Here is a 16,524-nt window from a genome sequence, read left to right on the forward strand (position 1 = left end):
GAGTTGATCATGAAGTTTATTTTTTTGTCTTGAAATTGAAAGGCACCTAAAAGAAAATAGCAGGGCATGGATTCACCATGGACTATCCCAGCCACTAGTATGCCAGGTAAATAGAATTGGGAAAGCAAGACTGATTCCTTAAATCAGAGATCTGGCAACACATACTTAAGCTAGTATCATGAAGAGAGCAACAGAGTAAATAAAACATGGAAGAATACAATATTTTACTATAAACGAAAAGAAAAACCACCACAGTCACTGCTATGTGTGAATATTCAACAAAAAAGGTGTGTATGTATCCCCTTCCTCCATCCAAAAAAAACAGAGCTTTAGAACACCCACACTTCACATACCTACCTATACCAACAGAAACTGCCACCCTGCCTCCTCCCTAGTTAGGCAAGTCAACAGCACTAGTCTCCATGTCAGATGGGCGTGTAACACTCTGAGCTACAGCTCACCTACTCCAGACCCGTGTTTCCAAATGACTTTAGATTTCAACTTGAGTGTCTACCATATTCACCCACTTATTTATTTACTAGAGGCCAGGTGTCTGAGATTCGTGTTCTGCGGGGCGGGGTCCCCTCAGCCTGGCTGCTCCCTCTTGCAGTCCCAGACCCCTTGGGGAATGTCTGCCTGCTGGCTCAGGCCCGCTCCCCCTAGGGATTGGGCCTAGGCCCACAGGCAGACATCCCTCTTGCAGTCTGGGGCTCTTCCAGTCCAGAACCTCTTGCTCCTTACCACCTGCCTGTGGCAGAGGAAGAAGAGGCTCCCATCACCACTGCTATGCTCGCCAGCTGTGAGCCTGGCTTCTGGCTGAGCAGTACTCCCCCTGTGGGAGTGCACTGACCACCCTGGGGCAGCTCCTGAATTGAGTGTCTGCCCCCTGGTGGTCAGTGTATGTCATAGCAATCAGTAGTTGTGCTGTTCAGTTGATTTGCATATTATGCTTTTATTATATAGAATAGTCAAGTGGTAATTGAAGGCTTGGTAGGTACCAGGCAGTGTTGGGTGCTGCAGATATAGAGAACTAGGATCCAAAGCCATTCTCTTGGGGAGCTGTCTAGTGGGGAAAACAAATAGAAAAACAAAGGCATAATATTAGTGCTATCATGCTATTACAGTCATATTTACTAAGTGGTGGGCCTCAGGAAAGGTTTTCCAGAGCAAGTAACTTTTGGACTTTATCTTAGAACATAAGTAGGCATACCTGAGACAGATATCACTGGTAAAGACATTCTAGGCATAGAGACAGAGAGGAGAAGCCATTTTGGAGCTGGAGAAAGACAGTATGGTTGGAGCTCTGTGCCTAGGGTTTGTGACAGACAACTGGAGCAGAAAGTCAGGTCCAACTTGGGCTACAGCAAAAACTGGACTTGACCCTCTGACCAAGGGAGAAGCAAACTCAGTGAGGAGGATTCCAGTCAGAAAGATACAGTTGAACTTATTGCTACATTATTTCCCCACTTTCAATAATCTCTCTTGCTAAATCAGGTCTCCTTTTCAAATTGCCTACTTTCCTCAGTCTCCAGGTCTACAAATTTGGGACTGAAATTTGGCCACAAGAAACAGAGGAGGGGTGAAATAAATCGCTAAGCATTCTGGATTCTTCCATCATACAATTTTATCATTTCATGTCTGGCCTACTCCAAAAGCCTTTTTAGCTAATCTATATAGTCTTGTCTCCCTCCAATGTAATCTTTACACGGCTAACTTTCTTAAGAGCAGATCTATGATATATTCCATATAAAAAAAGCCACAACTTTAAAGCACAACATTCAAGGCCCTACACTTTTCTATATTGATACCTGCCTATCTTCCCAATGTTATTTCCCATTACATGCACTGCACTCTTGATTCACACTCTATAAAGATACGCCATTCCCCAAGCAGACCATGTATTTCCTCATCTTCAGTCCTTTTCTGTGGAATGCTATACACCATTTTCTATCTATTCTTCAAGAGCATCTTTAAGGAAGTCTCATCAGACTGTCCCATCTGAGACAAAAATTCTCTCTTCCCAGTACTCTCACAGAATTGTGTTTTCTTCTATTATAGCTAGTGCTGGATTCTTTTAGAGAGTTCTAATTTTAAATATCGTCTTACTCTCAGACCATATGTATCAATTTTTGAATGGGAAAATATAGTTACCACAATGATAGCATTTAATTCTACTACACGAAGTTCTTTGATGGATGGTACTATAACCCATTCATCCTCATATTCCCAGCCTCTATCACAGTGTCTCCAGAGTAGGTAGTAATAATAATTTAGACAATATAATAACATATCATTGTAAGTTTATATTATATAAGCTAACATTTATGGAGTACTTATTATTTACATGGACTGTAATAAATGCTTTATATACATTATCCAAATTACTTCTCAGAAAACCTCTATGAACCAGGTGATATTGTTATTCCTGTTTTACAGAAGAGCAAACTGGATTAGAGAATTTGAATAACTTGCATAAAGAAAGTCACATAGAGGCAGAACCAGATTTCAAATCCAGGTCTGCCTGATACCAGAGTCAGTATTCTCAACCATTAATGCTATTTAGCCTCCTCAACAAAGACTGAATGAACATGTTTCGCCAACAAGAGTATAAACTTTATTAGAGATACAAGTGTATTCATCTCTGTATTCACCAGAGCACTTGATGTAATGTATGGACACAATGCATTCTCAATAACATCATTTGAATAAAAAATAACCCACAACTAGTGCTTACAACCATTTTGATCATGTCAGCCCCCCATTTTAGGAAGCTTTAACTGCTTCTGTCTAAACAGATCATCTAATCTCTGCCTGATGATATTCCAAGGTCCTCTAGAATGGTCCTACTAGTAACATCTAACCCATTTTACCTTTCAACAACACTCAGTACCTTTTATTTTTATCCTGCCCCTCCTTTCCCTCTCTCCTAGTAAGAATCCCTCTCTGTGTATCTGCCTCTCACATTTATCATGCTCTCCCGTTCCTTTTCTCTCCTGATCCAAATTCTGCTCAAACTTCAAGGTTCAGCAGAAGCCTCACCCTCTCCCAAATCATGTTTCCCAATGACTCCAGCTCTGCTTTTTTTCTTCAACTCCCACAGCATTTAAAAATCTCACCACAAAATTTAGCAATTTAATTATAGACTCCTACCTATAGTTATATAAGTAGATGTGAGGACAGTGGGGCTGAGACATCCACCATCCTATCTGATTCAGTTCACCTGCCTCCTCCACACAGATCCTCAGCCTTGGTCGAAGAAAAGAATCTTCCCCAGGAAAACAGAGATTATTCTTTTATGAACAGCTTACAAATATTTGTCTAACCACTTGATCTGCAAGTCTTATTTCAAGGTTTTCAACAACAGAGTCTAAACTTCATCTTCCTCTCTTGTACACCCACAATAATCCATTGCTGGATGCTGAGTACAGAGGCATGGCTCAAAAAATATTCCAACTGCCTGCCAAGCTTCGAGGGTCAAATAATTTCCAGCAAGCCCAATATCCAATGATTATTAAAATTGTAATTGGGCCGAAACCGGTTTGGCTCAGTGGATAGAGCATTGGCCTGTGGACTGAAGGGTCCTGGGTTCTATTCCAGTCGGGGGCGTGTGCCTTGGTTGCGGGCACATCCCCGGTGGGGGGTGTGCAGGAGGCAGCTGATTGATGATTCTCTCTCATCGATGTTTCTAGCTCTCTATCCCTCTCCCTTCCTCTCTGTAAAATCAATAAAATATATGAAAATAAAATAAAATTGTAATTGGGTTGAAACATGAGCATAGGGTAGTTAAGGGACTTTGCCCAGGATGGGGTTGTGCAGCAAATGTAAAATTAAAGAGTATGTGTGAGATAAGGTAATTTAACTACCCTTACCATAAAAACATTAACAAAGAGGTTACATACCCACTGCTTTGTGGAAAGAAGGCCCATGCCTATTACAGCCTATGGAAGATAATTTGAAAGTTCCTAACAAACATGACCATGATATTTAGAAGTATGAATGGTTACCAGGAAATGTAGATAGTGACACCTCCCTAGCTAATACTAAATTGTTTTCATTAAAGGATAAGGGATTCACTTAATACTTGAACTGAAATCACCAAAACTGTAATTGTGCAAAGCATATAAGATATAGGCAATGGGTTCAGTAAAGAGTATATACAGGGTGGGGCAAAAGTAGGTTTTACAGTAGTATCTATTATACAACAATTAATAAATAAAAACACAAAAATAATTGTTTTGTGTACTCACAATTGTAAACCTACTTTTGCCCCACCCTGTATACAGTCTAAAAGTTCTTTCTTCAAAAACAGTGGTGTTAAATGGCTACTAACAATAAAACAGTACCATAAAAATTAAAAAAAAGGGCACAGATGTTTAATTTCTTTTATGGCACATTTATTCCTACATATGACGTGCTCGTGCTGCACTCTCCTTAATATTGCTTAATTTCAGCCTCTTAAATGTTAAGTGCCGTGAATAGCCACTCCCATTGTATCAGTGCTAATAACTTAGTGTTACTGTAAACATAACCAAACACTCAAGTATCTATGTGATTTACCTTTTATTTTAAGATTTTTTTTTTCATGTATAAGCCATCACTAAGGTACCCAAAACTTTTCAATTGTAACCAACTGATTTTTCCCAAGGAGCTTGTGGTTTGAAGTTTTATTTGTTTCCATCTAGAAAACTTTAACAGACTTTTGAAAAGGAGTAACTGCAACAGTTTAAGAGGTTATATGTCTCTTTCTCAATTGAATGATTTGTTACTCTTCAAGTCAAAACAAATGAGTCAGACTCTAAATGTCCTCACACGTGTGTGATGGGTTTCTAGTTCTGAAAGTTTAGAAAAGGTTAAAGTAGAAGGAAGAAGTGGTAAAGAATTTCACTGTTCATTATTCCAGCACCTCAGCATTATTAGAAATTGCTTATTGTTATCAACACGATAAGCAAACTTCTACTAAAGTAATATTCAACATGTACAGCACACTTTCCTCTGCAAGGTTGCTTTTCAAGCCTAGATCTGATAGTTCTACGGTACTTGACACTTCAACTGAAAATTGGTAAAACTATACAGGGAACACTGCTACATAATCTTATATAAAACTAGCTGTATTTTCCCACGAGGCATTGTTATATATGCTGTTAGGCTATATAGTATTCGTGACTAAAGATTAAAGCATCTGGCTGATGGAACATAAGTCTGGAAATATAGTAACTATGCTTCTACAACTCATTTAGATGAAAATAATAAACACACAAAAACCTAACATTTTAGGTTAACATAGAATACAATTTGGGAGACATTTGTGAAGTGATCTAAAATACTTTAGCTACTATTTCCATGATAAAATATGTTTCAAATTCTAAATCAATTGAGAAACAAACTTGGGAAGGCTCCATCAGGGACTAAAGGCTAACTCTACCCGTTATCCAATCATAAATAGCAGCCTACTCATAACTGCAATTTTTGCCCTGGGTTCATCCAAGAACTTTAAGGAGAATTAAACATTAGCTTATTATTTAATGTGAAGGAGAGATTGCTATCTCCTGCATGTATGCTGCTCCAACAACCCCCGAGGATGCATGAAAAGTATGAAGGGTTATTAAGAATGGTAGGGGAGCCTGGCTGGCTCAGTGGTTGAGCATCAACTATGAACAGAAGGTCACAGTTCGATTCCTGGTCAGGGCACATGCCTGGGTCGTGGGCTCGATTCCCAGTGTGGGATGTGCAGGAAGCAGCCTATCGATTCTCTCTCATCATTGATGTGTCTATCTCTCCCCCTTCCTCTCTCTGAAAAAAAAAAAAAAAAATATATATATATATATATATATATATATATATATATATATATATATATATATATATATTTTAAGGGCAGGGAGCAGAGATGAGTGTTATTTGCAAAGTCATGCGTGGGGGAGTGTATAGAGTTAAACCCAAACTGTCTTAGCCCCCTTCCTAACTCTCTAATATCTACAACTAAGCCACTAAAGAAAAAAAAGGTGTGAGCTCCTTGACTTTGCTTCTTGGCTCACAATAAGCACCTACGAAATGTTTGTTGAATAAACTGTGATAGAGACAATAGGAAAAGTGAGCGTAACTTAAACATTACGCAGGTGAAATAATTATCCATGTGGTTTTAAAAATTCATACTCTATTAGAGAAAGCTGTGAACAAGATAGTCAAGGCATAATAATGTTCCCCCATTCTTCCCACGCAATTGGCCTGTTAGTATGTGTTAACTATATACTCTTGATTAATATTTCAAGCTACTGCAAAACTCTTCAAGATGACTGCAACCTGTCCTTAAAATTTAGCTGTAAGTCAAACAGAAAGAATTTTTTCAGAAATAGTTTTTATTTGCAACAATTCTGGCAATCCAGAAGCACATTTCACCATTACAATACACATCATGGCCAAATTATATTTTGACAAGCTTGCAAGTTATAGACAAAAGTAACATTTAGGAATACATATAAATTATCCTAAACTAAAGCTATATTTAAAATCTTAATTATGAAAATTTTCAATATATACAAAGGCAAGAGAAAATAATTAAATACCCATAAACCCATCATCCAAAGTCTACATTTATCAGGAATTTCCCACAACTGCTTAAACTATACTTCCCTTCCTGTCCCTTGTCTTCTTTTACCCCCTTCCCTTCCTCCCTTTTCCCTATCCTGAATTATTTTAAAGCAAATCCCAGACATCCCAGTATTTAATTTTCTAGAAATACTGATACCTCTATTTTATTCTAAAATCTATCATATTCTGGATTCTGATTTTTTTTTCCAAGCACAGATACCTATGAGTCACTTAAATCCCAAAGGGCACCCAAGCCTGTGTCATTTCCTGGAGGAATATCCAATACCCATTTTAAGGAAAGTTTCCTTTCCTTTATTTTGTATTTTTTTTAAATATAAAAGGATACAATCTTAAAGCAATAGCTATCTAAAAATAAGTTAGTAACTTTTCCAATAAAAGAAACATTCAACTCAATTTAGTCAGGTTGAAAACATTCTTTAAATTCTTGCCAGACAAGAATTTTGTAGATATTTAATGTACATTTTAATGACATCCTAAAAGCCCCTTTGCTTGTGATGAAGAAAACCATGTCAAACTCAAAGATAACAAATACTACTACTCCTTATCCCAACTTTACAAATCTAAGGTATATTAATTGCTTGGCTTGAAATAGTGCACTCTCCTTTTAAAAAGGTCCAATCCTTTCCATATTTCCTAAATAAATCTTGACACTTTCCAAAAATATCCAAACGTATCTGCTGCTGCTGCTGAAATTAATTAATCTTCACACCTGAGGGGTATTTCCATTCTCCTTTCCTTAGAAAATTAACATTGAAGCGAAGGGCACCACACACACACACACACACACACACCACAAAGCAGGATCAGACTAGTTAACATGCTCAAGTCAAATATTATGATATACAACTCAGAAATAGCTAGAGATACAATTTCAGCTTAGACTTTGAGCTAAGTTGAGAACTTATCTATTAGTCACAGAAAGTACCTTCTGCAGTGTTACGTATGCTGCTTATATGGTTCTCAAATACAGCACTTGGTAATTGAAAACTAGATTATTTTACTTCATATTCCACTTTTTACTTCATACAGGTATACTAAGTACAACCACTCTGAAACATTATGCGTAACTCAGACTCAGGATTTATATAACTAGCTATATTGAAATTAAAAGAAATAAAACTTATAGGATCACCATGTAATGGAAAACCCTGGTGATTCTGTGAACATGAAAATCACTTATCACTACTATGTTATAAAATAATACTACCAAATGTCATCATCAATGGTTTTCATTTTTTTGGTAAAGTATAAATAAAGATTAGGACAACTGTTTATCAGAAGTCATTTTGTAAAAGTAGATAGAATACCAGTCTAATCAGGACATGTTGTCATGATAGCCACCTCATCTTCTATTGCATAGAATACAGAAAAACCATTTAACAGGTACCAGCAGCATTTAAACCCCCTCCCCCCCGCCAGCCCCTAATATAGAGTAATAGGTTCTGTCACTTAAACCTTTTGGTCATTTAACTTGATAGATATGGTTATAAGATTAGGATATCAAAACCAATTTTTAAAAATTATTAAGTTGCTAAAATGGTTCCCCAAATAAAGCAAAGACAACATATATAGAGAACAGGTTAGATTCTAAACTTCAAAATTTTTCTTATATTTGATTCAACTTTAATAAATAAGATTCAGAAAGTGTCTCCAAATGTTTAACTACCAAAACACATAAGAATTTTTCAAAGTTTGTGAAGTAAATTTCTGCTTAAATATTCAGTAATCTAAAAGTTAGAGCCCAACGAAGTGATTTTAAAATAGTTACCCTTCTGGGAAGACGAGAGCAAACCTGTTTCTTTCTCGCAGCACTAAGAGAAGGAACCTCCCACGCTCAGAACGCCAATCTGGAAACCCAACATTCTTCTTACAATTGCAAGTCATAACACTTCCTGCTTGGAAAAGAGAACACCCTGACAAAAGAATGATATAATACTTACGAATCCCCTTCCTGTTAGCCTCACAAGTATTTTTTTTTTTTTTTTGCCAAGTATTAATGAAGTCTAACTTCACAGCATTTGCAGAAAGGCTAATTTTTTCACTCTAGCACCACTGAAATCATGCAAGATCACCAGGGAATTTAAAGTTGGTTCAGGTCAAATAGCTACAACCCACATACCTATTTAGAGTCTGAACGTTAGCCAAGTGACCTGCTTATTTTAGAAGACATGGAAGGAACCAGCTTCTCCCCAGTGCCCAAGTCACTACACCTTAGTAAAGTACATGACTTAGAAAGGCAAACTAACTCTCTCAGACCACTTATGTTCTCTATTATTAATTTTGATCCAAACTTATTCCTATCTTCATGCAACATTTACCTTCCATGAGCTAGGTGTGGTAGCATTTATTGTGAGAATCTATTAGACCTCTTTTCTGTTGAAATGTAAGCTGTTAAGTTTAGGAACCCTATTTTCTTTTTTAAAAATATATTTTTATTGACCAGAGAGGAAGGGAGAGGGAGAGAGAAACATAGATGAAAGAGTATCATTGATTGACTGCCTCCTGCACACCCCACCACTGGGGACTGAGCCAGCAACCTAGGCATGGGTCCTGATAGGGAATCAACCATGACCTCCTGCTTCAGAGGTCCACGCTCAGCCACTGAGCCACTCTGGCCAGGCAGGAACTCTATTTTCTACCAGCATTGCATATAGGAACTAAGCTCTAGAGCTAGATTGGGTTCAAGTCCTGGCTCCACAATTTTGTAGTTGGGCATGAAAAAATTAGCTGAGTTGCTAAAGCTCTTGTGCCTGTTTTCTCATCCAAAAACAACAGTAACTACTACACAAATAGTAACTACTTTGTACATTATTGCAATGCTTAAGTGATTTAACATGTGTTAACATTTAGATCACTAGAAGCCCGGTACATGACATTCATGCACGGGGGAGGAGGGGTGCCCCTCAGCCAGGCCTGCACCCTCTCCAATCTGGGACCCCTTAAGGGATATCTCACTGTCCGTTTAGGCCCGATCCCACCAGGCAGTTGGACATCCCTCTTACAATCCAGGACTGCTGGCTCCTAACTGCTCACCTGCCTGCCTGCCTGATTGCCCCTAACTGTTTCTGCCTGCCAGCCTGATCACCTCCTAACTACTCCCCTGCCAGCCTGACTGCCCCTAACTGTCTGGTCTGGTCACCCCCAACTGCCCTCCCCCACTTGCCTAGCTCCCCCCCCCAACTGCCCTCCCCTGAAGGCTTGGTCCCTTCCAACTGCCCTCCCCTGCTGGCCTGTCCACATGGGGTTGGCCATCGTGGGTGTTGGAGTGATGGTCAATTTGCATATTACCTCTTTATTATATAGGCTAGCCTGCCAAGTGATAAGCATTTGATATATGAACACTGCTATTCTTATTGAAATTAGCTTTTTTAACTTATCTACTCAGTTAATTGCAAAATTAAGCAACTGGTTTGTGGGGAGTGCCCTTTATTGGAGAGAACAGAAAAATCAACAGAAGTGATGCACAAGGCTCAGGAGATGATGTCTAATACTGAAAATCATTCAAAAAGAAATGTAGCTAAATGGGAGTGTCGGGATCTTAGCAGTCTGACAAATTTGAAATCTCTGTGATTCTGAACAAATTATTTAGCATCTCTGAGTCCTATGTTCATATCCATAAGCATTGAGCAAATTTACAGGTTTGCTCTGATGATTATATGAGACGATAAAAGTATATAAGAGCATCTGGCTCCAGAAAGATGCTCAATAAGTGGCAGCCATGATTATAATCTACTTGTATATAACACGTGTAATAACATCTGCTCTGTCTTCCTAATAGGAATGAAAGTGGGATAATAGCTACTCCAGTCCTTTATAAATAATATAAAATAAACATAGGGAAGCATTTTATGATAATATATTGAATTTCCAGAATAAGGACTCACACTGCATTCCCTTGTAAAAAGGCTCAAGACAGTTCAGGTCAGGTGGCACTCATAACTAACTGCCATTAGCAGACACCGGGCTACATTTTATCCCCTTAATAGGAGCACTTTAATTTATTTCATCCATCACACAAACCCCATAAAATATTAAAAGGCAGCACAATTCAGAACGGAAGGAATATAGTGGCAAGAACCAGAGGACGTGTTTTTCCATGTTGTTGTTGCTGACTCACTCACTATGTGAAGCCCCCACTTTCTCAAGCCTCACTTTCACCATTTGTAAAACAAGCCTAGCACTGATTGTGGCCTGTTAGGGGATATAGCAGACAGTAAGTGACTCCCAAGCACTTTGAGCTACCTGGAAGGATGTATATGTATGCACCATCATATATTTTCCAGAGATATCTGGGGCACAGGCAATTGATATCACCGTTAGAAGAGAGATGTTGGTTTTTCCCCTAGCCTTACTTTTTCTTTAGCCACATTTCTCATTTCAAACCACTTAGATGGGTCAGTCCCAAGTGCTACTAACTTCTTCAATGATAAGGCTACCTATAAACGGCTTCCTTGACTTACTCTTTCCTGATCATCTGGAATGTACAGGCTTTCTAGCTTTTGAACTTGAAGGCTAATCTTTGATCACAGTGAAATCTGTCAACAAGTGGCTAATTTTAAAAGCTGTTTACCATAACATAAGAGATTTCATTTAAACTACAAAATATTGTGGTCAGAGTTCTAGGAATGGCTACTCCCTTCACAAATGCATAGCTTCTAATTATAATATTAACCACTACAACATTTCCTAAAATACTGTTCTATCCATCAGTAGTTCAACCAGTTTTTGTCTGTGGCCCATTTTGCAACCTTCTAAATGTTTCACTCATCATCTAAGGTACGTGTAGTGTGGGGGGTGAGGGTAGTATTTGTGTATGTGCATGCGTGTGACTCTCTGTATTGAACAGAATTGCTATTTTTACTATGAGTAATTAAAATTGGTTTGGGAAGAAAAGATGGTGGCAAGGGTTGTGTGATACATTTCAATTTTTAAAAAAATATATTTTATTGATTTCTTACAGAGAGGAAGAGAGAGGGACAGAGAGTTAGAAACATCGATGAGAGAGAATCATTGACCAGCTGCCTCCTGCACACCCCCTACTGGTGATGTGCCCGCAACCAATGTACATGCCCTTGTCCGGAATCGAACCTGGGACCCCTCAGTCCGCAGACCGACGCTCCACCACTGAGCCAAACCGGTTTCGGCACATTTCAATTTTTATACCCAGGCCACAAAATGAAAATAACTTTTACATTGCACTTCAAATTCCTCATGATGAATGCTAAGGAATGCCAATGGAAGCAAACCCATGTTTTATCTGTACACTTCTCTCTCTCTCTCTCTCTCTCTCTCTCTCTCTCTCTCTCTCTCTCTCTCTCTCCCCTCACACACACAAGCACCTGTGGACACACACACCCCTTAGGGTGGGGAGAGAGAGGCACACCCTGTGCTTCATGAGTTTCATAGACACATAAGTGTAATATACATTTAGAACACAAGATCTAGATATAGTATTTTTAATGACTCTTCCAACTTTCATTCAACGTCATGCTCCCCACCACACCCAGTACCGGGTACAGTCTTCCCATGTGTGATATGTACAGGGGAGGCCTCGCCCACGTGCTTAATGACACACCTCAACAACACTGATCTATTGTCCTTTAATGAAACAGGATTTTACCCATCTTCATGATTTATACAGCAAACAAATGAGTAACACCCTCAGTGAGTAAAGCACTGAAGCAAGGGGTTCTAACTTGTAAGTGAATTAACATGTGGGAAATTACTACTGTAATTCTGGACTATCCTGAAAAGTTTAGGAAATTTATAGCAGGAATGGTATTGGAAACACAAGACTCTCTGTTGCATGGATGTGGCAGTTTTAACAATCAAGCAGATTTGGTTTATGTGATTTTCCCCCCATTTTTTTTTGGGGGGGGGGATACAAGCCACATACTATACTAATTTCAATATTCCAAGGGATGTCTCCCCAGTAAGTCTCTATTAGCTCTGTATTTGTGTAATAAATAATCAAATCTGTCAAATTTTTAGAATAAGATGCCTTATTATATATTAAGTTATACATTGTCCTAATCACTAAAATAAAAGACTGAAATAGATGGTAGGTTGAAGTAAGAGTTCTTCAAAAATTATCAAGTAAACTATACATGCGGCAAGGAGCTTAGCTTAAGACATCTGCAGTGATTATAGCTGACAATACTAAATTGTGTATTTGAAAGTTGCTCAGAGAGTAGATCTTAAAGTTCTCATCACAAGGAAAAAAATTCTAACTACGTGAGGTGGTGGATGTTAACTATATTTGTGCTGATCACTTAACAATATATAAAAATATCAAATAATGTTGTATACTTTAAACTAATACACGGTTGGTTATATGTCAATTATATCTCAGTGAGGCATCTGTGTTCTGTTCATAGCTAATAAAATAATACAAAGGAATAACTTATATGCTCTATATCATTTTTAGAAAAGGAAAGAAAATAGGAAAGGACAAAATGCAAAAATAAAACATCCAACTAACTTAGCACTTCCTAAACTTTTTGACCTCAGGACCTGAACACTCCAGAGTTTTCTGATATGTGTATTAGATATATCAATGTAATATCATAACAGAAATGACAACTAGGAAATTGTAAATATATTTATTTTAAAACAAAAATAAACCCATTACACGCTAATATAAATAACATTTACATATAAAACATATAACGATATTTTTAAAAATTTAGTGACAAGAGTATAATGTAGTATATTTTTTATTTTTGCAGTTGCTTTATTGTTTAGCTTAATACAATAACAGCTGGACTTTAATATATATTTCTGCATTCAATCTGCTACAATATGTTGCTTGGTTCAATTTTATGAAGAAATTATGGTCCCCCACTGGTATGTTGTTGAAAAGGAAACTATTTTAAAAGTCTTTTCAGATAATTATGGGTATTCTTTTTAATACTATGCCAAAGCCTGATAAGTGGAAGTTTATTTAATGTTAGTTACAATGTGGAACTGGGTACCAAATAATAAAATTTTCAGTCTCTGTTACATAAACCTCCATTAGTCTACCTTGCACTCTAAAGGGACCTTTTCCTCCTGCTTGATTTTGTAACATCACCCATTGGGCATTTGGAACAATACTGCCTGATTAATGCAGATCTTCCAAATGTCGTCACACTTTTTAAAAAGTATGTATTTTATTGAGTTTTTTACAGAGAGGAAGGGAGAAGGATAGAGAGTAAGAAGCATCAATGAGAGAGAAACATCGATCAGCTGCCTCCTGCACACCTCCTACTGGGGATGTGCCTGCATCCAAGGTACATGCCCTTGACTGGAATCGAACCTGGGACCTTTCATTCCGCAGGCCGACGCTCTATCCACTAAGCCAAACTGGTTAGGGCGTCACACTTCTTTTTACAGTATCAAATAAGTTGCTTTAATTAAAAAACACCATGGATCTCATTAGAAAAGCATAAATATTGACACCTGGTGGCTGACGCAAGTTGCAAAAATTTGAAATTTTCCTTGAAAGCTCTAACTTTACACTGGCAACAAATACTGTTATTTATTTTAATTTTTATTTTTTTGCAGTGACAGGCACTTGGTTCATTTTTGATAAAATATCTGTCACATATTCAGGTCTGAATAATCAGTTAATGTGTCATTTAATCTGTTAAGTAAAAAAGGCTTTCTATTTTTTTTAAATGAAGCTAGTTGTGGAAGTGCTTTTCCTCAAGTCAGCCATTGTACATCCATATGTAGCAGAAATGTTTTAATGTACTTCCCATTTCATCACACAGAACCCTCAAAAGATGTATATCCAAGAGTTGAGATTTAATAAAATTAAATTTTCCTGCTTCATCAAGAACATTCGTAAATGAAACCCATTTTGTAAGTTCTTTTTCTAAAAGGGAGGGTAAGGTGTTGAATACAATAACTACTAATACAGTGTGGTGCCACTCCCTTGCATGGTAAGGCACCAGCAGTTTTAATCACCAGTGCAAATGCCAACACAGTGAAAAATCAAGTAACATTTGAGTAATATTATGCAAGTAATTTTGACTGCCAAGGGCCCATATGCCACACTCTTTTTGAGACATGATGGTGCTTAGAATAGTTATATATAAGATGGAGTCATTCGCTTTTAGAGAGACAAAAAACATTAAGGCTGTAGGGTTTAACAAATTTCAAAATTGAGAATACAATTACCAGAATAAGTTTTCAAGGGGCTGAGTGTGTCTGTGTCCGTATATGTAACCGATTCCTTAAAATGGGTATAATGCCTCCACTATGAACATCCTAAGGGGTCTTATAGTATTGCAAAGTACAGCTTGAGCCAACTGAATTCCAAATCATTGCAATGCAATTTTAAGAAAAAAGAAAGGAGATTGGTATGAAAAGAAAATACAAAAAAAAAAAAACAAACAAAACACCCTTAAAAATAAGAATTGAGACTGGTCTTCCTCTATAAAAGGAAACGAATAAGAGATGTGAGCAAATATGGGCATGACCACATCATTTTTCCACCACAGCCCATCGTCTCATTTCACTAGAGGACAGGAACCATCATGTCATCTCCTTTGAGTCAGCTCTTATACTACTCACACAGGCAAAAATAACTGAGCAGAACATTCATTTTCCACAGTGAACATTAAATACATTAAGTATTCTATAATTCTTTAAATGACAGCAGATTTACAAATGCCATACTTTAACATTATTTCCAGAGCTAGTACACCCTTTCACCATCATCCCCACCCCAAATTAAGCCCGGCTAAAGACTAAACCCACAAGTTAAACTTGTAACTTTCCTCGGTTACTTAAGGACTCTAATGATAACAATGATCACTGATAAAAAAATAAAAGTGAGAATCAACATCAAACTTTAAGATAAAAAAATCAAATGTTTACATTAATTATCAGCTTCTAGCTTATTGCCATTTATTTCAAAGAAATTGTCAAATTTTCTCTATTCAAACTTCAGGTAAAATGTGCAACAGTTCTCAAAACTCATTTAACTATCACTCGTTAAAAGCTGAGTGATAACATTAAATGATTTTAAATTGCTCTGTCTTATTATTTATATTTTTTAAGCTCTACAAAGGCAGTGATTTGTGTGCTTTGTTCACCAATCTATCTGAAGCATCTAGAACAGTGCCTGGCACAGAGCAGACAGTATCTGTTAAATGAATACATAGTTAATGACATTGCATCCTAAAGGAATTAAACTCACTGTTGTTTGCTATAGTAGTTACATAATCAAGAGCAAACTTTTAGCACTTTTAATGCAAATAAAATAAACAGAAAAGGCATATACTCTAGTCCCACCGAATAACTTACAAAATAGGATGATTTCTGAGAGCTAACCTGACCAAATGATAGGTTACATCTTTCTAGAGGCACCAAATTCATAATATTTGGCAGTGAAAATGATTTTTAAAACATCTTCACTTTTAGAAAACAAAAGAAGTGGGGTGGAAAGCATAAAGAACTTTGAAATTTATTGAGTTTTCTCTCAAACTTGCCACACACAAAAAGAAAGTCTCACTTAGTTGTCAAGATATCACTGCTTTACCTTTCTAAACTTTAAAAGGACTGCTTTTTGACCTCATAAGGAATAACCAAATCTTCAAAAGAAAGAGCCGCTGTAGCATTTCCTGCCTGCCTGCCCTAGTCCAAAATTAACCTTGTCAGTTCCTAAGAAGACATATAAAACCACTTAAATGACTAATTCAGATGAAGTAGTAACATGAAGCCATAGTTTATAAGACGCTGGTTTCTACTTGTTACCAGATGTTGCCATCACTTCAAAGTGTTAAATGCATTCATGAAGAGGTTCAGATATGTTTGCATGTGAAATATATATTTTTTTACTTTCGCTATTACTGTGGTGACGTGACATGTTTCCAGAAAAAAAAAATTGTTGCCTCATTGTCTAATAAGTTGCCAATATTGACTTTT

The 16,524-nt window shown here is 37.3% G+C and overlaps 1 protein-coding gene across 6 annotated transcripts in view; it reads right to left on the minus strand.

Annotated features, from left to right (window-relative positions):
• PLS3 (plastin 3) overlaps positions 1-16,524 on the minus strand; it is a 92,745-nt gene that overhangs the window by 49,381 nt on the left and 26,840 nt on the right. For 2 of the 6 annotated variants that reach the window (XM_036454427.2, XM_036454425.2), the window contains exon 1: positions 8,378-8,486. The exons of 3 other annotated variants lie outside the window; for them this stretch is intronic. The gene's annotated coding sequence lies outside the window, so the exon portion shown is untranslated. Of the gene's footprint in view, positions 1-8,377; positions 8,487-16,524 lie in introns of those variants that run through there. One more of the 6 variants, XM_036454422.2, reaches the window with a different exon arrangement.

The sequence above is a fragment of the Pipistrellus kuhlii genome, unplaced genomic scaffold (assembly GCF_014108245.1).
Source record: "Pipistrellus kuhlii isolate mPipKuh1 unplaced genomic scaffold, mPipKuh1.p scaffold_m20_p_29, whole genome shotgun sequence".
Classification (NCBI taxonomy): Eukaryota; Metazoa; Chordata; class Mammalia; order Chiroptera; family Vespertilionidae; genus Pipistrellus; species Pipistrellus kuhlii.